The following is a 24,387-nucleotide window of genomic DNA, read 5'->3' as shown; positions in this document are numbered from 1 at the left end:
CAAAAAATCGAATGTTCATCGGATTGACTTTCCTCCTGAAAATGTGCAAAAAGTGAATCAATGATAAAAGATTACTGAATGAATGAGTCGAAGTGCATCACAAAAAAAAACTAGCGCGAAATAAATATTTAAATGGGTGAATCCAGCTAAGTGGATCATCGTGGGACATTGGAGCGCATACAATAATGCGACAAGAAAGTTGAATAATGAAAACGGAAAAGTAACAAAAACGTATACATAAATACCGAATATAATGCTGATGAAGAGCATTTCTTGATGATACTTTGTCTGTCTCTCTGTGCAGCAATCTATTCAAGAGGGAGTTGTCAAATGTTGTACCCTGGAAAAAAGAACGGAATGGGACAGCGGAACGAGTGAAAAAGTCACATTTTTCAGTACACCGGAAACAAGATCAGTAAGAACGTCTCGGGCTGCGCGTTTTTCCGCCCGCATAATGTCGGTTGCCAAGTGTGGGACAGCATCCAGGTAGGGAAGCAATGGTCATATTATGCGAGTGATGTCAATAATTCTACTGTAATAGGATTATTTTCTCCTTCCGTATTTTCTCCTCCATCCTGCAGGACTGAGAGTGGGCAAATTAACGAACAATGAGCAATTTCTTCATAAAAATTTGTATTAAATTCCTTTGCAATCATTTGCATTAAAACGGAAAGTATAATTGGATTCCTGGATTCGTTGTCCGAAGAACGGATTCTTTGTCAGTGCTTTTTCATGATTCGAGCTATTAAGTGATTAGTTAAATTGATATTCCATTCGGAAGATACAAACATTTTGAAGCAATATTAAATAGCTCTAAAACCTCCATCAAAAGCTAAAATATGACTGTGACCGGTATAAAAACCATTTAAAATCTGCAGCAACAAACGAATGCTACGGCCAACGAAATTTTTGCTGGTGTTTGTCCGCACATCGTTGCGGTTTGGAACATCAAACAACAAACTTTTCGCACTCATTTTCACCTGTGCAGCACACGGTAGCCACCAAGTGTTTGCAACGCTGCACAGTGCGTTGAATATATGGGGATGCGGGACAAAACTCAAAACAACAAATGGAAAAAATGTTAGTCATGATGAAATCTACTATTTGCATTAAAGACTCATGTATTATACGTAATCGCAAAAGTAATCGCAAATTCCATACATGTATTGTATAGCAGGAGAAACTATACACTATTTATTATTTATTTATTATTTTGGAATTTTCTTAAAGGTAAATTTTGTTTTCTCTATTTTGTAATATTTGTTAGTTTATGAATAAGTACACCTCTTAATTAATGTGATGAGAAAGCTCATGTCCTCTTTCTTTTCTTACATATTTCGATTATTTTGTAAATTATTCAGTTTAATTAAAAAGACAAACAGAATCAAATTCAATTGTATCAGCAAAAAAAGGAGAAATATGATTGACATCCGTGTGATGATATTCGCTATAGTTTTTCTCTTCCCTGCTATGGAAGGGTCAGAAGAAAGCAGCATATAGTTCATCAAGTTCTTATTACTGTAAATTCTTGATGCTTTCCTTGTATGCTTCAACCTGTTCTCCCTGATCAGCCTGTGTGTAGCTTCTAAAGCCACTTCCGATTACTGGCCAATAGGCAGATCAAATGCTTCCATAATGTCTGAACTGTGTACCAATAACTTATGCACAGTTACAGGCATAAGATACCACCCGTACAGGCTTATGTAGAGATCTCTTGTATCCGACAATAGTTTCTGGTATTTGGACATTTCAATTTTTCGCCCCGACGATATTATACGGAGAATTGTAGCGAAATTCGTTATCAGCTCCACACTTACCCCTGTTATTTCCGAGCTGGTTTGTGGATCCTAGAAAAAAATTCGTGCAGTGTTGCCGTCATTGCTTGAACCATACCCCGGTTTCGGCTTGTCGACAACTAGACCCATCCTTGACTTGAACGCCTCTTGAATTTCTCGCTTCCTGATTTCATACTCTTGCTTATGTGCCAGGTTTTGAATGGCAATCTGTTGAAATGAATGATAGTTATTATTCATACACTATTAACCATTCTATAATGCTAACCTGTAACCGATGTGAATTACGCATTCAAAACATTTTATCTTACAATGTAGTGGTGGCAGGCCTAGCTTGTAAGTTTCGGTATTTGGTACTGTCTCAACAGCCTCCGATGTATTCATCTCTTTCGGAAAAGATCCACAAATTAAGCATTTTGCAGAAGCTTTTTTCCGGAAAGCACATTTGCCACCTTTCCATCTATCATAGTAAGATAGAATTCAAAACCTACAACGATCTGAACGCTATCGTTGTTGTTCAGTCCGTCAAACGCACTGAAGAGAGAAAGAGAGAAGGGAAAACTTAAATCGTAAGTCCCCACCCCTTTTTCTATTCGGGTGCAACACTACACACAAAGATAGCTTCCCGACCGAGGGGAGTCGTTATTCAACCGTCGAGCAAGTAGCAAGTGCAAAGTGCAAATCCAGAGCAAATAGCAAGACTAGCAACTTATTGCAAAGGTAGCCATAACATCAGCAGCAGATTTTCTACAGGAGTGCAATTGTACCAGCAAGAGAATAATGGCGCATTCGCATGCGCATTAATCGCATAAGTGTAAATATAGTGTATATATTATTATTCAGTGATTATGATTATAATGAATAAAGTGTAAATAGTACTCAAACACCATGTGTTCATTCTGCACTGCTCAAACCCTTTCCGAAGCACATCCCAAAAGGTTAGGCCTTTCACAGCACGGAGCGGAGCCACAAGGGATCCCACCCGTCGAATAAAGCACGAGAAACACGAGGGTTTCTTCCACGCACCTGTTGTCTCCATGAGTGGAACAACATAACAAAAATACAGTCCACCCCACAGTTCCCAGCAGACGGAACAGTTGTTGATGATGAAAATCTGTAACGTCAGTGTTTTCTCCTGATTTCCACTCGAACAGTTTGATACATTGGCAGCGAATGCAAGCTCTTCAGGTGCATTGTTGTTAACAAGATCTTCAAAACGTCGCCTTTTTGTCTTTTTCGATCATTCGTTAAACGATTTCTGAGGTCTTCCTTTACCAATTTAAGGAACAGACTGCAAATCGTCTTTAGTTTTACCTTCCTGATATGCCGGAAGCTTAACTGGTTTTGACAAGCAGTCACAGTTTTGCTTTACGAATTTTGAATATGATCTGCAGCATTTCGACCATCTGGTTAATTTTGTAGCAATCAACTTTGCAAAATTTCAAAAGCTCTTCTTTAAATTCTTTAGAGAAATCATCCGTATCATAAAAACTCAACAAAAAGGTGAACAAACGTTCTTTTCTTTGGCAGGGGTCAACTGGGAGCCATTGTTCGAAAATTTGCTTATTCTTGATTGTAGAAATATCATCTAAAAAACGTAAACTGTGGTCAGAAGAGCAGACTTGAGCAACAAGAATCACTTGCAGAATATCAAGGGTATAATGACTGAGAAGTTGAGGGGTGTTTTGGAGCGGAACTCCGCGGAACTTTTTTTGCCGAAGGATTTGAAATTTTAGTATCTTCTTTTCTTAAGGAACAAAACTACCTTCACTCCTTCGTCGATTGCCCGAAGTAACCAGACGAAGGAAAGTCGCGTCTAAGTTTCGTTATCGGTTACCGCGTGATTGTTGTTTTTTTTTGACGTAGGACTACGTCTAACCGGAAGATATAGGGGGTGAAATGGAAATCTAGGCACTGAACAAGTAGGAAAAAATGCAAGATTTGGAACGCTTATAACTCGAGCATTTCTCAATAGATCGCAAAGGTTCTTGCATCAATTGATATGAAATATATCTACGCATCTATCATAACGAATAACATTTCATTTTTCTTGAGATAAATAATTGAATAATTGTGAAATATCAAGCATTGTCGAAATGCACTATGTGCCCATTTTTTATTGGTCCAGTTTGTGCTACTCAAATCGTATCGACCAAAACGGGCAACCAGAGCAGCAGCGAAATAGAATGAAGCACGATTGGAAAGGAAAAAGAAAAAAATGAACGAAACATTGGTCGCAGTCTCACACATGCGTAATTCTCGAGCCAGCCAGTCAGCTTAAAAATCCCCGCTCCGCTGCCGTAACGATCATTCTCATTCAAACCGTACACCACATCGGTTCGCATCACAACACATCAACAAACCAACCCAAGCAGCCATGTCTGGACATGGTAAAGGAGGAAAAGTGAAGGGAAAGGCAAAATCCCGCTCGAACCGTGTTGATCTGGAGTTCCCCGCAAGGGTAGCTAGGCCGAGCGCGTTAGTACCAGTGCACCAGTGCACCAGTCCACCTAGCCGGCATTATATAGTTTCGGCCGCCGAAGTGATCGAGTTAGCTGGCAAAGCTGCCCGCGACGATAAGAAAACCCGCATTCGGAACAGAACACATTCGGTTCGGTGGACATCAAGTCAATAACAGGCAGTTGCAGCGAGTGGCGAGTGGCAAACGCAATCGCAAAACGGCATCAGGTAGCAGAAGAAAAAAGTTTGTTCTTTATACAAACTGCTTTGGTGGCAAATCCAGAACAAGGCGGCATCGAGGGCGTTCGAAATGGTTTTTTTTTTCAAAACCACGAGTACTAAGTTTTCTAAATTGGAACCATTCCATAAAACAAGGCGCTTTTCAGGGCCATTAAACCTTCCAAAAAAGAGTTTACTTAATAATAATGCTTTGCTAAGTAATGCTTTCTAAAACAGTATCCAAAATATCCAAAGCTTTCTAAAACAATATCCAAAATAATAATAAAACACAAATTGATTTTTTCATAATTTGTTTGCCAGGATATGATGAGTATGTGAATTTGGCAGTTGTTCTGAGCTTATTGATTTTCACCAATTCTTAAATTGCTTCTAGATTGAAAGTACAGTAATTTACACTTATCTCGACATTTAGCTAATTGGACGGACCTGCAGTGCGACATATTTAGTTGGACATTATTGTAAACATAGAGTTCGGGGTCCAAACTATTACCCCACATTGAAAGTCGACACTGTACCACTGTCATCGCAAATGTTCAATTACAGGTTAAAATTGCCTCCAATCCGATACTGAGTGGTGGTAATGCGACGTGCCATTGAATGTAATTTACTGTAAAATATGTCACAAGCTGGATGGGAAGAAATTTTCCAACTGTGAAAGCTGTGGCGAGTGGTAAATGCAATCGCTAAACAGAAAGGTTTAGCCGAACAAGATGGGGATATCGAGTGATAACAAAACAATAAACTATTTAGATTGAAGATAATTTTGTGATCCTGAAAAGGACCCTTTTTAGCCTGCATGTGAATCCAACGAGCGAACAAATCGTAATGAATGTATTTTTCGCCAACGCTCCCTTTTAACGCTCATTCGTTCGTCTCGTTGGACTCGCCCCTCTGGCTGAGTCTGCTGATTTGTCTCTATCCTGTGAGTGTGTACCTAGAGTATAAAACACGCGGACCCCAAAAAATATCTTATTTTCTTTCAAACCGTAAACCCGTGTGGTTGTACGGCATCAGCATCGTGGACGTAACAAAGGAGGACAAGTTAAGGAAAAGGCAAAGTCTCACTCGAACCGTGCAGATCTCCAGTTCCCTGTTGGTCGCATTCACTGATTGCTCCGCAAGGGTAACTAGGCCGAACGGATTGGTGCCGGAGCACCAGTATACCTAACAGCGATTATAGAGTTTCGGCCGTCGGAGTGCTCGAGTTGGCTTGCAAAGCTGTTCACGACAATCAGAAAACCCGCATCAAGAACAGAGCAGCTTCGGTTCGGCGCTCATCAAGGCAACAATTAGTTTCAGTGGGTGGCAAAGTGTTTCTCCGGCACGTCGCATTAAATGTAATTTACTGAACAACATGTCACAAGCTGGATGGGAAGAAATTTTCCAACTGTGAAGGCTGTGGCGAGTGGCAAACGCAATAGCTAAACAGGAAGGTTTAACCGAACAAGATGGGAATATCGAGTGATAACAAAAACACAACATCTAAGGTTCTTTTCAGAACCATCAACATATTCATAAAGAGTAAACAGTAAACTAATCCATTTTTCAGGTAGATCCGATAGGTAGGTATTCACGTAGGAGAAGAAAATAAAACAATATATTTAAAATATATATTTAACAAAAGCTGTCCCCTGTGTATAGTCCTACGTCACTCCGGTTATGTCCCCGACATTACCCACCCGTCTTTTTTTGCCGCTGAAGAGTTCATTTCGCTATCTGGATAGTGAGTGGAGTACCCTGAATGAAAGCGGATAGAGGCTTTCATCATCGGAAAACCAAGGATTGGTTTTTATTTTGTCGCTGCTTCGCCGACATTGGAGTTTTCGCCGAATCATCGTGCCAACAGTACCAGTGCGGGTAAGCTTTTACCGACGACTGTGTGTAGTGGTGTCGTAAGCACATTCTCACCACCAACGAGCTTTCAGCGCGCTCCCGTTCATCTGCACTGGAGTGCGTTCATAGGTGAATAAGATTAAATATACTCAGAGAAAATATTTATTAATTATAAGTTTTTTTTTTGTTTTTGTGAATTATTTTATTGTGAAATATTGTTTTAAAAAACAAAAAATACTTAGAATATAAGTGCAAATTTTAAAATGGCAGAGAGTGGGGGACCTTCGGATATGGAGGTCTCTGACTCCAGTTCCCTCCTAAGTGATAAAAAAAAGTCACTCAAACGCGTACCAAATACGGAAGATACTTCTTCTGGGGACGAGTCAGCTAACCCTACCAAGCCTCCCTCCAAAAAACTAGCAAATCTCCCATCTGCCCTTAACGATCCCACTCTACCTTCAACCTCGTCTTCTCCCTCTGTTCTTCCCGCTCCTTCTCAACCTTCGTCTTCCCACTCTCAATCCCCGTCCTCGCCTTCCCCCCTGTTATTCCCACTCCCCGTGTAAAGGTCTATCCAGAAGATGCGCCCGGAACTGGTCCCTGGGATGTTTTCTTCAGGCCTAAGCCAAATGGAAAGGCGTTGAGAATCATGCAGATCGCGAAAGATCTGGCAAGGTATACCTCCGTTTCGGAAATTTCGAAGGTTAGACCAAACAAATTGCGAGTTGTCGTGAATGATCGAAAAGACGCAAACAAGATTGTTGTCGATCAGCATTTTACAATTGAGTATCGGGTCTACATTCCCTCTCACATAGTCGAAATTGAGGGTATGATAACCGAAACGGGCTTGACGTGCGAATACATTACGAGTGAAGGTACCGGCCGTTTTAAAAAACTGCCCTCGACGACTGTTAAGATCTTGGGTTGCCGCCAGCTCGGAACAGTCTCCCATGAAGGAGAAGAAAAGAAATTTACGCCGTCCAACTCGTTTCGAGTCACCTTCGCTGGTTAAGATCTACCTGACTACGTGATGGTAGATAAATTGAGGTTAGCCGTGCGACTTTTTATTCCAAAGCCAATGACTTGTCTAAAGTGCAAGTCAGTTGGTCACACGGCTGCTTATTGTGCCAATAAAGAACGATGTGCCACTTGCGGAGAACAACATGAGGGGAAATCCTGCAGTGCGACTGAGCATAAGTGTTCATATTGCGGGGGATCCCCACACGTGCTCTCAGCTTGTGAAACATACAAGACTCGCTGGGAGAAACAGAAGCGCTCTTTGAGGGAACGCTCTAAACGCACTTTCGCAGAAATTTTGAAGGGCGCTTCTCCACTGGCTCAAGAACAACAACCAATCAATACACACAATGTCTTCGCTACGTTGCCAGTTGACGAAATGGAAGCGGATACAGCTAACGGGGGCACGCCGTTTATTTCTCAAGGGAATCCCCGGCGCAAAAATGTGACCACTCCCAAAGTTCAAGGACAAGTCCCTCCGGTGATACCCCCTGTTAGCTTGCCCAAAAAATCGAGTGCAGCGAATAAGCAAAATCAGGTCCCTCCTGGCCTCCGTGGTAATAGTTCACCTTCGAACAACCCAGCACTCGAGGGGACATCAAAAACCCCAACTGTCCCTGTTTTTCCGTCCAGCTCAACTTCCCAATCGGGATTTATAAAGTTGTCTGACCTTGTGGATCAAATCTTCACGTGTTTTAATGTTTCCGACTCCATCAGAACCATCGTCACCGCAATGCTTCCAGTACTAAAGACAATTTTGCAGCAATTGATGCAAACATGGCCCCTCCTTGCAATGATTATCTCTCTTGATGTCTAATTTAAATAGAGAGGTCGGAGATATCACTGTTTTACAGTGGAATTGTCGTAGTCTTATCCCTAAATTGGATACATTCAAATTTCTAATTCATAAACTCAATTGTGATGTTTTTGCTCTGTCCGAAACCTGGCTCTCTTCTCAAAATGATCTCTCTTTCCACGATTTTAATATAATACGCTTGGACCGCGATGACAGATACGGAGGGGTACTATTGGGGATCAATAAGTGTCACTCATTTTTTAGAATTGACCTTCCACCTATTGGAGGGATCGAAGCTGTTGCTTGTCATGCAAACATCAGAGGCTAAGACCTCTGTATAGTCAGCTTGTATTGGCCTCCGAGCGCTGCGGTTAGCCGCAAGCAACTTGTTGACATGTGCTCACTCCTTCCTGAGCCACGACTAATCTTGGGAGACTTCAACTCTCACGGAACTGCCTGGGAGGAACAGTACGACGACAATCGTTCATCGTTGATATATGACCTTTGTAACAGCTTCAATATGACCGTTTTGAACACTGGGGAAACAACACGTGTACCTAAACCTCCTGCTAACCCAAGTGCTCTTGACCTCTCGCTTTGCTCGAATTCACTATCATTAGATTGCGAGTGGAATGTAATCCAGGACCCCAACGGTAGTGATCACTTGCCATTCAAAATTTCCATCACCATTGGGTCGAATTCTTCTGAATCTATAAACATGGCATATGACCTCACAAGACACATTCACTGGAAAAAATATGCGGACGCGATTACTCTAGCCATCAATTCCAGAGATGGTTTACCTCCATTGGAGGAGTATAACTTCCTTTCTCGTTTGATCTATGACAGCGCGGTTCGCGCTCAAACGAAACCCATCCCAGGTTCCACTATTCGCCGAAGGCCTCCCAATCCATGGTGGGATAGCCAATGTTCCAAGCTTTATCAGGATAAATCGAACGCATTTAAAGCTTTTCGGAAACGTGGAACCATTGAGAATTTTCAAACGTATTTGGACCTTGAAAATCAATTTAAAAACTTGATCAAAGGGAAAAAACGTGCTTATTGGCGAAATTTCGTGGGAGGTTTGTCACGAGAAACGTCAATGAAAAAATTATGGAAAGTGGCTCGAAACATGAGAAATCGCTCTTCAACGAATGAAAGCGAAGAATATTCACATCGATAGATTTTTAATTTTGCACGGAAGGTTTGTCCCGATTCCGCTCCAGTTATACCACAAGATAGGTGCGATCTTGATTCCGGGTTTTCGATGGTAGAATTCTCTCTTGCTCTCCTTTCTTGTAACAATTCGGCTCCGGGAACGGATAGAATTAAGTTCAACTTGCTGAAAAATCTCCCTGATGTGGCGAAACATCGCTTGTTGAATTTATTCAATCGGTTTCTGGAACATAATATTGTTCCGGATGATTGGAGACGGGTACGAGTTATAGCTATTCAAAAACCCGGAAAACCCGCGTCCGACTTCAATTCGTACCGCCCAATAGCAATGCTGTCTTGTATACGGAAATTGTTGGAGAAAATGATCTTGTTTCGCCTTGATCGATGGGTTGAAACGAATGGCCTACTCTCAGATACACAATATGGGTTCCGCAGGGGCAAGGGGACGAATGATTGTCTTGCGTTGCTTTCTTCAGAAATTCAAATGGCTTACGCCGAAAAAAAACAAATGGCTTCAGTATTCTTGGACATAAAGGGGGCCTTCGATTCTGTTTCAATAGAGGTTTTGTCGGACAAATTACACTCTCGGGGTCTGCCGCCTCTATTGAATAATATGTTATATAACTTGCTTTGTGAGAAACATTTGAACTTTTCTCACGGAGATTCGGCAGTAAGTCGGGTCTCTTACATGGGCCTCCCCCAGGGCTCATGTTTAAGCCCCCTTTTGTACAACTTCTACGTAAGCGACATTGACAATTGCCTTACACAAAATTGCAGCCTAAGACAACTTGCAGATGATGGAGTGGTGTCTGTCGTAGGATCAAACGAATCCGACCTGCAAGAACCCTTACAAGATATATTGAACAATTTTTCAACCTGGGCCATTGGGCTAGGGATCGAATTCTCCACGGAGAAAACAGAGATGATGGTTTTTTCTAGGAAGCATAGACCAGCAAAACCAAAGCTTCAACTTTTGGGTAAACCGATCACTCATGCTATGTCATTCAAGTATCTTGGGGTCTGGTTCGACTCCAAATGTACTTGGGGGCCCATATTAGGTATCTGAGTAAAAAATGCCAACAAAGAATAAACTTTCTCCGTACAATTACCGGCACATGGTGGGGAGCCCATCCAGAAGATCTTATAATGTTGTATAGAACAACTATTCTCTCAGTGATGGAGTATGGCTGTTTCTGTTTTCAATCAGCTGCCAAAATACACTTCATTAAACTCGAGCGAATTCAGTATCTTTGTCTCCGTATTGTGTTGGGATGTATGCCCTCAACGCATACCATGAGTCTCGAGGTTTTGGCAGGCGTACTCCCACTAAAAGATCGCTTCAATTTATTATCTCTTCGGTTCCTCATCCGGTGTAAGGTTATGAACCCATTGGTGATCGGAAATTTTGAGCAGCTGATCGAGCTAAATTTTCAATCTGGGTTCATGAGTCCATGTCATGAATTCATCTCCATGCAGGTTGATCCTTCTTCGTATATTCCCAACCGTGTTTGTTTTCCTGACTACATCAATTCCTCTGTGCATTTTGATCTGTCCATGAAGCAGGATATCCATGGAACATCAGATTATCTTCGATCGAGGATCGTTCCAACGATCTTCGATGCAAAGTATGGGGATATCAATTGTGATAATATGTACTTTACTGATGGGTCCTTTATGAATGATTCCACAGGATTTGGAGTGTTCAACGAATTTTTTAGCACCTCCCACAGTCTTCAGAATCCTTGCTCAGTGTATATTGCTGAATTGGCAGCGATACACTGGGCGCTGGACAGCGTCGCCTCACGACCTGTTGAACACTATTACATTGTAACGGATAGTCTTAGCTCTGTCGAAGCTATCCGTTCAGTGAGGCCGGAAAAGCACTCGCCGTACTTCCTTGAGAGAATACGAGAAATTTTGAGTGCTTTATCCAGACGCTGTTATGTCATTACCTTTGTCTGGGTCCCTTCACATTGCTCAATTCCGGGTAATGAGAGGGCTGACTCATTAGCAAAGGTAGGTGCAATTGAAGGCGATATTTATCAGCGTCAAATCGCCTTCAATGAATTTTATTCTTTAGTTCGCAAAAATACCATAGTTAACTGGCAACGCAAATGGAACGAAGATGAATTGGGCCGGTGGCTCCACTCGATTATCCCTAAGGTTAGCCTCAAACCATGGTTCAAAAGTCTGGACTTGAGTCGGGACTTTATTCGCACCTTCTCCCGGCTCATGTCCAATCACTGTTCGTTAGATGCATTAGATGCTTCCGTTTCAATCTTGCCAGCAGCAATCTCTGCGTTTGTGGTCAAGGTTATCACGACATCGAGCACGTTGTTTGGTCGTGCGAGCTGTATCTTGTCGCCAGATCGAATTTAGTAGTCACCCTTCGGGCCCGAGGAAGGCAGCCCATGGTGCCGGTGAGAGACGTGTTGGCTCGGTTGGACCTTGATTACATGTCCCAAATATATGTATTCCTTAAAGCTATCGATCTTCGTGTGTGATTGTCCTTATACCCTTAGTTTTTCCTTTTCCTTTTCCTTTGTGAGAGATAGGATCTCTTCTTAAGAATAAGATGAAATGTAAATACATATTAGATATAAGATAGGTTTAAGAATTGAGTGTGATGAGTGTGATTGAGTGTGTGAGTGTGATCATTGTCAATATATCCTCATATCCCCTCCTTTTCCTGAAGAAAATACGTCACCCTTCTAAACTCGAGTCGACCGCGAGTAATCGGTTTCCTGTATTATTAACATTAGAATTGAGGAAAAATGTATATATTCTAGTAACAATACAGTAAGGAGTTCGGCTCCTTTAAACCTATGTAACTGAGCCTGTAAAAATAAACGATTTAAATAAAAAAAAACTACCTTAACAAAGAAGCGTTTATTTTCACAGTGATTGCGGCATGTCCCAATAATAGTTGAGGAAACGGATTATACTTACATGTTGCTACCGTCGCCATTTGGGGTTTCACTTTAAAAGATATCGAACGTAAACGAAAACCCAATGTAAAACTGTGATGAATCACTATAAATTTATTTGCCACGTGCTTAAAACAAACTTCTTGACTGCACATGCTTGTTCTGACAAATTGGATGGGCTAACAAGGCTACTGAGATCGTTTCAGCATGCCTGGAACATGTATAAAACACACCGCCTACTTAGTCTGGGTGAATATAAAAGTGATTTGTTTTGACTTTTGTCTATGGGACGCCGCACTGTGCGCTGTGGCAACAGACTAATGGTCATTGTTATGCAACCTGTGCTCAGCTTCCCGCCATCACATATCGTCACTGCACGTCAAGGATAAAAAAAATCCTCCACGAAACTCTCGTCCTAATTTTTTGCTTCTAAAAAAAGACTCAACCAACAACATTTTGCATTCCTACGTCTGCCTTTGTGGCCTCCAAAAAGTGCGCCCCTTTTACCTCTCGACGCGATGCAATGATGATGACGATGATGCATCTATAAGAGCATTTTGCAGAAATATATCCTCAAAGTGGTACTAAAATATGAGCGAGATTCAAAATTCAATAGCAATTGCAAAGCGGATCGCTTATTCACAATCTGCTCCACGTGCTGCTTGATGTTTATCATTTGCTGGTGGAATGTTATTGAAAGGCACTGAGCGGTGGTACTTCCGCATAAAAGTGATGAATTGTGCAACGGTCTGCGATCTGTTTTCGCATTTTCACTCTCTCATGAAAACATTCTCCCGGTGAAGTGGTGGTGGGTTCTGTGGAAATCCCCTGCCCCTGCGTCCGCTGGCTGTTGCCCTCGTTCGTGTTGTTCTTGACACGGCAATGACTTGATGTGGCGGGAGAAAAAAAGGATGATGGTGCGCCTAAAAACTCTTCAAGCTCTGCGGAGAACCAGGGTTTTTTTTGCGGACTTCCTCCGCCGCTACTGCCGCTCATATTTGGCGCATTTCCAGGTAATGCGGGGCAACATTTGTTTTTTGACTCGATAACGAGGCTGCGGAAAATTGTTTGGGGGTGAATAATTCATAACTTTGATGAATAGTTTCGATGCAGAAGATGAATTGCTGGTCATGCTGTTGACAAACAAGCGCGGTCTTTTTTGTGATTCGATGTTTTGTCTTTTTGCAGTTGACTTCTGGCGAAATTGCGCTCATCGGAAACTAGCCATTGACGCAATATAAATTCCTAAGCACCAACCTATGAGCCTATTCACAGTGGAATATGTATTTATTTTCGAAAATAATTATCCGGCCGCGTAATTCGTAAATCAGACTATACTGAGCTCAATTTGATTAGCTCCAAAACTGAATAATTGATTGTTGAAGTTGTTCTTGGAAACGATCGTCTACTGTTGGCTGTCTATTACAACTTATCTATTACACTGTTTGTTTACTTGTTATTGTTACAGTCGAGCTTTGTTTTGTTTCGTTTTCGATTTTTTAAGTGTTTTCGAGTTTTAAAGTCGTAGTTTTGTGTTCTGTTAATTGTGCAACGTCCTACATACCCGTGTACCTCGGAATCTTTTCGAATGTCTTGTTTGGAGAAGCAGAATCGGTAGTGTGAAATGGAGGAGCGCTGTCATGCTTGTGCTATCACTATCACTGACGAGAACGACGTCGATCCTTGCCAAGGATTCTGCAAGTCCACGTTCCACCTAAAATGTTCACACCTGAGCGCGGACCTGTGGGCTCAGATCAGATCGAGCTCAATGATCTTTTGGATGTTCCCATCTTGTAGGAAGTTGATGAGTAACACTCGCTTTCGCAATGCTCTGAGCTCCACAAATGACCTTTTACAGACGGTTGTCAGTCAACACAGTCAGATATTTGAAAGCTTGCGAGGTGAGATGAAGAAAAAATGCAGACAGAATAAACGAAGTTGCAGAAAAACAACAGCGGCAAGGTCTCTTTAACCGCTCGCCCTGGCCGATAGTTCAACCAAGGTCATCGAAGCGTCCTCGCATCCAAATCGACCCGCCACAAGTCGAAGAGGATGCCACCCGTACGCCTTGTGGTAGCGAAGAGCTAGAAATCAAGGATGAACTTATCGAACCGCTGACTACTCTATTCAATTACTCGCTTACGTCCGGCTACTTCTCGCCACTGTGGAAAATCTCGCACATTACTCCAATCCATAAGAAGGGCCCCCGTTCAGATGTCGAAAACTAGCGGGGTGTGGCAATCCAGTTTTTTGAACGACTTGTTTACTCTCGCCTTTATGAACGTATTATCGACCGTGTGTCAGCAGCACAACATGGTTTCGTAAAAGGAAACTCAGTTGTGACGAACCTATGCGAATTTTGCTCTACCGTCACGGATTATATATCTAAAGGGTATCAGGTGGACAGATATGAGCAAGGCATTCGATGTAGTAGGAAAAACAGCATAATGCGCGGGGTGGCTAATTTCGACATTCACGGAAAAATGTTCAAATGGATTGGGACGTATCTGGAGAGCAGAACACAATACAGGTAAACTTCGATATCACGTACATTTCACTTTCAAAAATGTACGTTGTATCGAATTGTACGTTATATCGAAGCATAATAAAGTACTCACAAACGTAGTCTATAATACATTATTGTGTTGCTGTTTTAGTAAAGTTAATGAATAACTTCAATCAGAAGACGAAGCCAGCCTTTCTCATGATGTTTCCCTTCGTACTGTTGATTAAAGCTTGATTCATTTAGAATCCAGAATCACAAAACCAGCTGTATTTCGGGATTGATTGAAGGTACAAAACTTGTTTTAACATCACAATACAGATAATTCACTTTGGAAATGTGTACGTTATATCGAGGGTGCGTTATAACGAGGGTAACGTACCCTATCGAAGTTTCCCTGTATGTGAAAGTGCACAACAACGCATCTAGGACCTCCGATGTTAGTTCAGGTGTTCCGCAGGATAGTCATTTGGGGCCTATTCTGTTTGTCATGGTCATGAATAAATTACCATCATGTTTGGCCAACGCAATAGTGCTCATATACGCGGACGATGTGAAGATTTTCCTGCCCGTGAAACACATCGATGATTGCCATCTTCTTCAGCAAGATTTAGTCAATTTTCGGAGATTCGTCGAGAGCAACGGACTGAGTGTAAACCCCGGCAAGTGCTCCGTTATTACTTACACCAGGAGAGCTCAGCCGGTAACTTTCGACTATAGGCTGGGAGGTACGGATCTACAACGAGTAGAGTATGTCCTAGACTTAGGCGTGACGATGGATCAATCCCTCACGTTTAACTTCCACCCAGAACGAATAGTCAAGGAAGCGCTGCAATTATTTGCTCTCACTCGTCGTTTTGGGCAAGAATGCACTTTTTGATCCACCTCTGAGGTCCATAAATTACACCCAGCACGAACCTACAACTCGATTCATGCGTGAGTTTAACATGCTGCAAGATGTGATTTCCATAAATATCACAACAGAAGAAATTCGAAGAAGACTACGGTTATTTTTAAGAGGTCAACTAAATGTATAAGTGATGATGTGTTTTATTTCTGTTTCCATGTTTAGTATTTATGATGAGTTTTATTTTCCATGTTTAGTTTTGAGGAAGATAACGGGCTTGCAGCCTACAATCTAATAAACATTACAGAACCCACCCAACCCAGACAACTAAAGGGTGTGTCACATCAAATTGCATCACGGAAAAAACGCTGTAGAAATTTAATTTTTCGGAATTATATCTTCAGCTTTCGCTTATAATCAGATAAGAGTGTATAGATCACGTTGGCCATGCTTCACTGTCAATTTTTCGTAAATTTGGAAAAATGTCGTCAAACGAAAAAGAGCGTCATGAATTAATCCTGTGCACTCATTTCAAGAATCCGGAGTTGTCACATCGGGACATCGGTAAGATGCTGGGAATCGTCCACTCCACGGTCAGCAGAGTACTAAAACGATACTTCGAGAACCTAACCATCGACCGGAAGGTGAAGAACGGCAAAAATGGATGACACGTCAGTGAAAAAGATCACAAGCGCGTTAGTTAAGTTAAGTTAAGCAGTTTAGACGTGATCCGAGAAGTTCGGTCCGGGATGTCGCCAATAAGCTGAATTTGTCAAGTTCATTCGTCCAGCGGACCAAGCAGCGGGAGGGCCTGCGTACATACAAGGTTCAGAAGACTCCTAACCGCGACGAAAGGCAAAACATGGTGGGCAAGACGCGAGCCCGGAAGCTGTTCACCGAAATGCTGACGAAGCCGCATTGCCTGGTAATGGACGACGAAACCTACGTCAAAGCGGACTTTCGTCAGCTGCCGGGCCTGTTGTTCTTCTCCGCAGAGGACAAATTCAGCGTTCCGGAGGAGATTCGCAAGCAGAAACTATCCAAGTTTGCCAAAAAGTACATGGTGTGGCAAGCGATCTGCTCTTGCGGAAAGCGGAGCGCCCCCTTCGTGATGACCGGCACGGTAAACGGGCAGGTTTACCTTAAGGAGTGCCTACAGAAGCGCTTACTACCACTATTGAAGCAGCACGAGGGCCCGACCATCTTCTGGCCGGATCTCGCTTCGTGCCACTATTCAAAGGACGTGTTGGAGTGGTACGAAGCCAACGGGGTCACCTTCGTGCCAAAGGAAATGAACCCGCCCAACGCGCCGGAGCTTCGTCCAATAGAGAAATATTGGGCGATTATGAAGCAGGCCCTTCGGAAGAACCCAAAAGTTGTCAAATAGGAGGCGGACTTCAAGAGAAAATGGATTTCTGTTCCAAAAAAAAACTACAACCTGATGTTGTACAGAACCTTATGGACGGGGTAAAGAGGAAGGTGTGAGCATACGGGCTTGGGCTCGAAGTATGAATAAAAAGTAAATGGCAAAAGTTGTTTAATAGTTTTTATTTTACTGTCTAAAATTTTCAAAAGGATCGGTCTACTGGGCGAATTTCTACAGCGTTTTTTCCGTGATGCAATTTGATGTGACACACCCTTTATCAGCCATTTTAAAATCGAATAATTTAAAATCGTACCAAAATATCGAACCGAATAATTTGAGGAACTTGGCTCCCAGTTTGCCCCTACAGGATTTTCCAGGAAATTTAACGAGCAGAACTGCCGTTCTACGCATAGTTGTCCCATGTTACTTCTTTTCTACTTTTCTTCATAAAATGATGTTCTTATGCCTAGTCTTTCCGAAAAACACAAAAAAAGTTATAGTTTATTCCCAGCTTTCAAAAAGCAACATCAAACCCAATTGTCCCATGTTGATATTCTATTCATAACTGTCCCACCATATATTTTTTGTAGATCCATATCAAATAAATCGGTTCAAGTACAAGAATTTCATGTCACGCTTTCAGCAAGGCTAATGTACTCATTTCTGGTTTGGAAGAACGAACTAATCCTCAAACAAATAAAAACAAAAGTTTAACAGAACACGTGTACACCTAGTTAGCGAATGACTAATAACAAACAATTTTTTTTATGCAAAGTATTGCAGATCACTCCCTTCTTCATAAAACGAAGTTTAAGCATAATCTTTCGGAAAAATACATAAAAAAATTTGTTCCCAGTATTTAAAAAAACAACATCAAGTTCAATTGTCCCATGTTGATATTTTAAGCCTGTAACCTTAATTAATTGATTCAAATGAGGGGATCTATTCACATTTCATTAAACAATAGTTCTCTGCATATGAAAAACCCATTGAATTGCTAAACCGAAATGCCTCAAGCTTCTGGTAGACAAATATGCTAGAAAACTTCGAATGCATTTTTCTCAGTTGCTGATTTTGGAACATAGGACAACTATGCGTAGAACGACAGAGAAGGCCCAACTAATTTTTGCTTTAAACATATTCATAACATTGATTTTTTGCTCATGTACCGATTATGAAAGTGAGTATGGAAACATTTTTTTCATTGAACAAAAATCCTATTTTTGAGTGAAATGTTAACGGTTAATTTAAAATGTTGCTCACCGGAATTTTTGATCACGTTGAGCCCCGTGTCGGTCCCTAGCTATTCGTTAGTAAAACGTTGATCACTGGGATCAAATAATGGAAATTTAAAAAAAAACATTGTTTTCGGATATTTAACACGTTGAGCTCCGATTTTTTCATGCTGCTCTATCCATTCAGCCCACATCGAGAGCGTTTGCACAATATCAGTGGCAGTCCCAGCTCCCAAAGATGCCTATTTCATAAACATAAATATTCAGAAACGTATTAGTACGTATTAGCCGAATTTCATGCCATCTCGACTTTGGCAGCACCATCTAGCAGTGAAACGTTGTGGGTGTGAAGATATGGGTCATTTAAGCAACTTTGCATACTTGAAACATTCGAAAAATAATTAGCCTCCGTTTTGAAAAAGCCAATTTTTTTTCTTAATTTTTTACAAAAATTTATAATTTAAAAACTATCATACCTACAAAATTCTTGTCAAAGGATGAAATGTAGGAAATTGTTCATTTTTTCACAAAAAAATACCAAAATTTTTTTGGAAAAAAAATCGCTGACAAAAAAGTTATTTTAAAAATTAAAATTGATTTGACGTATTTTTTCAAAGTTCCTAAAAATATATATATGAATAGCCCTTGATCCAACTTGATGAATTTCCAACAAGTCGTCCATACATCGGAAAATGGGCACATTTACAGGGAAAAAGTTTTTCGAGCAACAACTTTTTCATGTTTTCTTTGAATAAATAAAACTTATCCTAATTTTGTTTAAGGTCAAGATAGCGATATAGTGTATTCAACAAAGTTTTAGATCTTATTAAAATATAAACTTTTGTCGGAGACATCAACTTTCTATCTTTTTTAGTTTTTCGAATATAAGTCATTTTTGTATTTTTTTTTTAATTCGTTTATTTTTACAGGCTCAGTTACTTAAGTTTAAAGGAGCCGAATTCTTAAATATAATTTTAAAACTATATATATAAAAAATTTTCTTACATCTATGGTTAGTAAGGTGGAAAACCGATTACTCGCGGTGTACTCGAGTTTAGGAGGGTGTCATATTTTTAGGAGAAGGATGGGATATAAGGAAATTGTAACAATGTTGATGAACACTCAATTTATAAATCTATTCGTATATCTATAGTGTATTTACATTTCAACTTATTCTACTATTTATAGCAAGGGGACGAATTACCCGCAAAGGAAGGAAAGGAGGGTATAAGGATGTAGGGGCAATCACACACGAAGATCTATAGCTTTAAGGAAAACATATATATGGGACATGTAATCAAGGTCTAACCGAGCAAACACATCTCTCACCGGCACATTGGGCTGTCTTCCTCGGGCCCGAAGGGAGTTTTTTAAATCCGATCTGGCGACCAGATACACCTCGCACGACCAAACAACGTGCTCGATGTCGTGATAACCTTGGCCACAAACGCAGAGATTGCTGCTGGCAAGATTGAAACGGAAGAGTAGTGCATCTAACGAACAGTGATTGGACATGAGTCGGGAGAAGGTGCGAATAAAGTCCCGACTCAAGTCCAGACTTTTGAACCACGGTTTGAGGCTAACCTTAGGGATAATCGAGTGAAACCACCGGCCCAATTCATCTTCATTCCACTTGCGTTGCCAGTTAGCGATGGTATTTTTGCGGACTAAAGAATAAAATTCATTGAAGGCGATTTGACGCTGATAAATATCGCCTTCAATTGCACCTACCTTTGCTAATGAGTCAGCCCTCTCATTACCCGGAATTGAGCAATGTGAAGGGACCCAGACAAAGGCAATGACATAACAGCGTCTGGATAAAGCATTCAAAATTTCTCGTATTCTCTCAAGGAAGTACGGCGAGTGCTTTTCCGGCCTCACTGAACGGATAGCTTCGACAGAGCTCAGACTATCCGTTACAATGTAATAGTGTTCAACAGGTCGTGAGGCGACGCTGTCCAGCGCCCAATGAATTGCTGCCAATTCAGCAATATACACTGAGCAAGGATTCTGAAGACTGTGGGAGGTGCTAAAAAATTCGTTGAACACTCCAAATCCTGTGGAATCATTCATAGAGGACCCATCAGTAAAGTACATATTATCACAATTGATATCCCCATACTTTGCATCGAAGATCGTTGGAACGATCCTCGATCGAAGATAATCTGATGTTCCATGGATATCCTGCTTCATGGACAGATCAAAATGCACAGAGGAATTGATGTAGTCAGGAAAACAAACACGGTTGGGAATATACGAAGAAGGATCAACCTGCATGGAGATGAATTCATGATATGAGCTCATGAACCCAGATTGAAAATTTAGCTCGATCAGCTGCTCAAAATTTCCGATCACCAATGGGTTCATGACCTTACACCGGATGAAGAACCGAAGAGATAATAAATTGAAGCGATCTTTTAGTGGGATTACGCCTGCCAAAACCTCGAGACTCATGGTATGCGTTGAGGGCATACATCCCAACGCAATACGGAGACAAAGATACTGAATTCGCTCGAGTTTAATGAGGTGTGTTTTGGCAGCTGATTGAAAACAGAAACTGCCATACTCCATCACTGAGAGAATAGTTGTTCGATACAACATTATAAGATCTTCTGGGTGGACTCCCCACCAGGTGCCGGTAATTGTACGGAGAAAGTTTATTCTTTGTTGTCATTTTTTACTCAGATATGCCTAATATGGGCCCCCCAAGTACATTTGGAGTCGAACCAGACCCCAAGATACTTGAATGACATAGCATGAGTGATCGGTTTACCCAAAAGTTGAAGCTTTGGTTTTGCTGGTCTATGCTTCCTAGAAAAAACCATCATCTCTGTTTTCTCCGTGGAGAATTCTATCCCTAGACCAATGGCCCAGGCTGAAAAATTGTTCAAAGTATCTTGTAAGGGTCCTTGCAGGTCGGATTCGTTTGATCCTACGACAGACACCACTCCATCATCTGCAAGTTGTCTTAGGCTGCAATTTTGTGTAAGGCAATTGTCGATGTCGCTTACATAGAAGTTGTACAAAAGAGAGCTTAAACATGAGCCCTGGGGGAGGCCCATGTAAGAGACCCGACTTACTGCCGAATCTCCGTGAGAAAAGTTCAAATGTTTCTCACAAAGCAAGTTATATAACATATTATTCAATAGAGGCGGCAGACCCCGAGAGTATAATTTGTCTGACAGGACCTCTATTGAAACTGAATCAAAGGCCCCCTTTATGTCCAAGAATACTGAAGCCATTTGTTTTTTTTCGGCGTAAGTCATTTGAATTTCTGAAGAAAGCAACGCAAGACAATCATTTGTCCCCTTGTCCCTGCGGAACCCATATTGTGTATCTGAGAGTAGGCCATTCGTTTCAACCCATCGATCAAGGCGAAACAAGATTATTTTCTCCAACAATTTCCGTATACAAGACAGCATTGCTATTGGGCGGTACGAATTGAAGTCGGACGCGGGTTTTCCGGGTTTTTGAATAGCTATAACTCGTACTTGTCTCCAATCATCTGGAACAATATTATTCTCCAGAAACCGATTGAATAAATTCAACAAGCGATGTTTCGCCACATCAGGGAGGTTTTTCAGCAAGTTGAACTTAATTCTATCCGATCCCGGAGCAGAATTGTTACATGAGAGCAGAGCAAGAGAGAATTCTACCATCGAAAACTCAGAATCAAGATCGCACCTACCTTGTGGTATATCTCGAACAATTTTTTGCACAGGAACGGAATCGGGACAAACCTTCCGTGCAAAATTAAAAATCCATCGATGTGAATATTCTTCGCTTTCATTCGTTGAAGAGCGATTTCTCATGTTTCGAGCCACTTTCCATAATTTTTTCATTGACGTTTCTCGTGACAAACCTCCCACGAAATTTCGCCAATAAGCACGTTGTTTCCCTTTGATTAAGTTTTTAAATTGATCTTCAAGGGCTAAATACGTTTGAAAATTTTCAGGGGTTCCACGTTTCCGAAAAGCTTTAAATGCATTCGGTTTTTCTACATAAAGCTTGGAACATTGGCTATCCCACCATAGATTGGGAGGCATTCGGGAAATGGTGGAACCTGGGATGGGTTTCGTTTGAGCGCGAACCGCGCTGTCATAGATCAAACGAGAAAGGAAGTTATACTCCTCCAATGGAGGTAAACCATCTCTGGAATTGATGGCTAGAGCAATCGCGTCCGCATATTTTTTCCAGTCAATGTGTCTTGTGAGGTCATATGCCATGTTTATAGATTCAGAAGAATTCGACCCAATGGTGATGGAAATTTTGATTGGCAAGTGATCACTACCGTTGGGGTCCTGGATTACATTCCACTTGCAATCTAACGATAGTGAATTCGAGCAAAGCGAGAGGTCAAGAGCACTTGGGTTAGCAGGAGGTTTAGGTACACGTGTTGTTTCCCCAGTGTTCAAAACGGTCATATTGAAGCTGTTACAAAGGTCATATATCATCGATGAACGATTGTCGTCGTACTGTTCCCCCCAGGCAGTTCCGTGAGAGTTAAAGTCTCCCAAGATCAATCGTGGCTCAGCAAGGAGTGAGCACATGTCAACAAGTTGCTTGCGGCTAACCGCAGCTCTCGGAGGCCAATACAAGCTGACAATACAGAGGTCTTTGCCTCTGATGTTTGCATGACAAGCAACAGCTTCGATCCCTCCAATAGGTGGAAGGTCAATTCTAAAAAATGAGTGGCACTTATTGATCCCCAAAAGCACCCCTCCGTATCTATCATCACGGTCCAAGCGTATAATATTAAAATCGTGGAAAGAGATATCATCTCGCGAAGAAAGCCAAGTTTCGGACAGAGCAAAAACATCACAATTGTAGTTATGAATAAAAATTTTGAATGTATCCAATTTAGGGATAAGACTACGACAATTCCACTGTAAAACAGTGATATCTCCGACCTCTCTATTTGAATTAGATATCAAGAGAGATAACCATTGCAAGGAGGGGCCATGTTTGCATCAATTGCTGCAAAATTGTCTTTAATACTGGAAGCATTGAGATGACAAGGGTTCTGATGGAGTCGGAAACATTAAAACACTTGAAGATTTGGTCCAAAAGGTCAGACAACTTTATAAATCCCGATTGGGAAGTTGAACTGGACGGAAAAACAGGGACAGTTGGGGTTTTTGATGTCCCCTCGAGTGCTGGGCCATTCGAAGGTGAATTATTCCCACGGAAACCAGGAGGAACCTGATTTTGCTTGTCCGCTGCTCTCGATTTTTTAGGCATGCTAACAGGGGGTATCACCGGAGGGGCTTGTCCTTGAACTTTGGGAGTGGTCACATTTTTGCGCCGGGGATTCCCTTGGAAAATGAACGGTGTGCCCCCGTTAGCTGTGTCCGCTTCTATTTCGTCAACGGGCAACGTGGCGAAGACATTTTGTGTGTTGATTGGTTGTTGTTGTTGGGCCAGTGGCGAAGCGCCCTTTAAAATATCCGCAAAAGTGCGTTTCGAGCGTTCCTTCAAAGAGCGCTTCTGTTTCTCCCAGCGACTCTTGTAAGTTTCACAAACTGAGAGCTCGTGTGGGGATCCCCCGCAATATGGACATTTATGCTCAGTCGCACTGCAGGATTTCCCCTCATGTTGCTCTCCGCAAGTGGCACAGCGCTCCTTGTTGGCACAATAATCCGAAGTGTGACCAACTGACTTGCATTTGTTGCAAGTCATGGGTTTTGGCACGAAGAGTCGCACAGGTAGTCTCAATTTGTCCACCATAACGTAGTCAGGGAGGGCGGCACCAGCAAAGGTGACTCGAAACGAGTCGGACGGCGTAAATTTAGTTTGGTCCCCATCATGGGAAAGTTTCCCGAGTTGGCGACAGTCCAAGATTTTCACTTCCATTGAGGGGAGCTTCTTGAACTTGCCTTTTCCTTCTGCTTTTATTTGTTCGCTCGTCAGACCCGTTTCAGTTATCACCCCCTCAATTTCTACGTTATGGGAGGGTATAAATGTTCGATATTCGAGAGTGAAATGTTGATCAGCAACAATCTCGTTTGCGTGTTTCCGTTCATTCACGACAACTCGCAATTTGTTCGGTCTAACCCTGCGAATTTCAGATACAGAAGTGTATCTGGCCAGATCTTTCATGATCTGAATCACGTTAAGGTTTTTTCCTTTCGGTTTTGGCCGGAGGAAAACAACCCAAGGGCCAGTTCCAGGTGCATCTTCTGGATAAACTCTGA

The sequence above is a fragment of the Toxorhynchites rutilus genome, chromosome 2, assembly GCF_029784135.1.
Source record: "Toxorhynchites rutilus septentrionalis strain SRP chromosome 2, ASM2978413v1, whole genome shotgun sequence".
In the NCBI taxonomy this organism is placed as follows: Eukaryota; Metazoa; Arthropoda; class Insecta; order Diptera; family Culicidae; genus Toxorhynchites; species Toxorhynchites rutilus.
The sequence above is the reverse complement of the archived record's forward strand: the minus strand, read 5'-3'. Positions refer to the sequence as shown.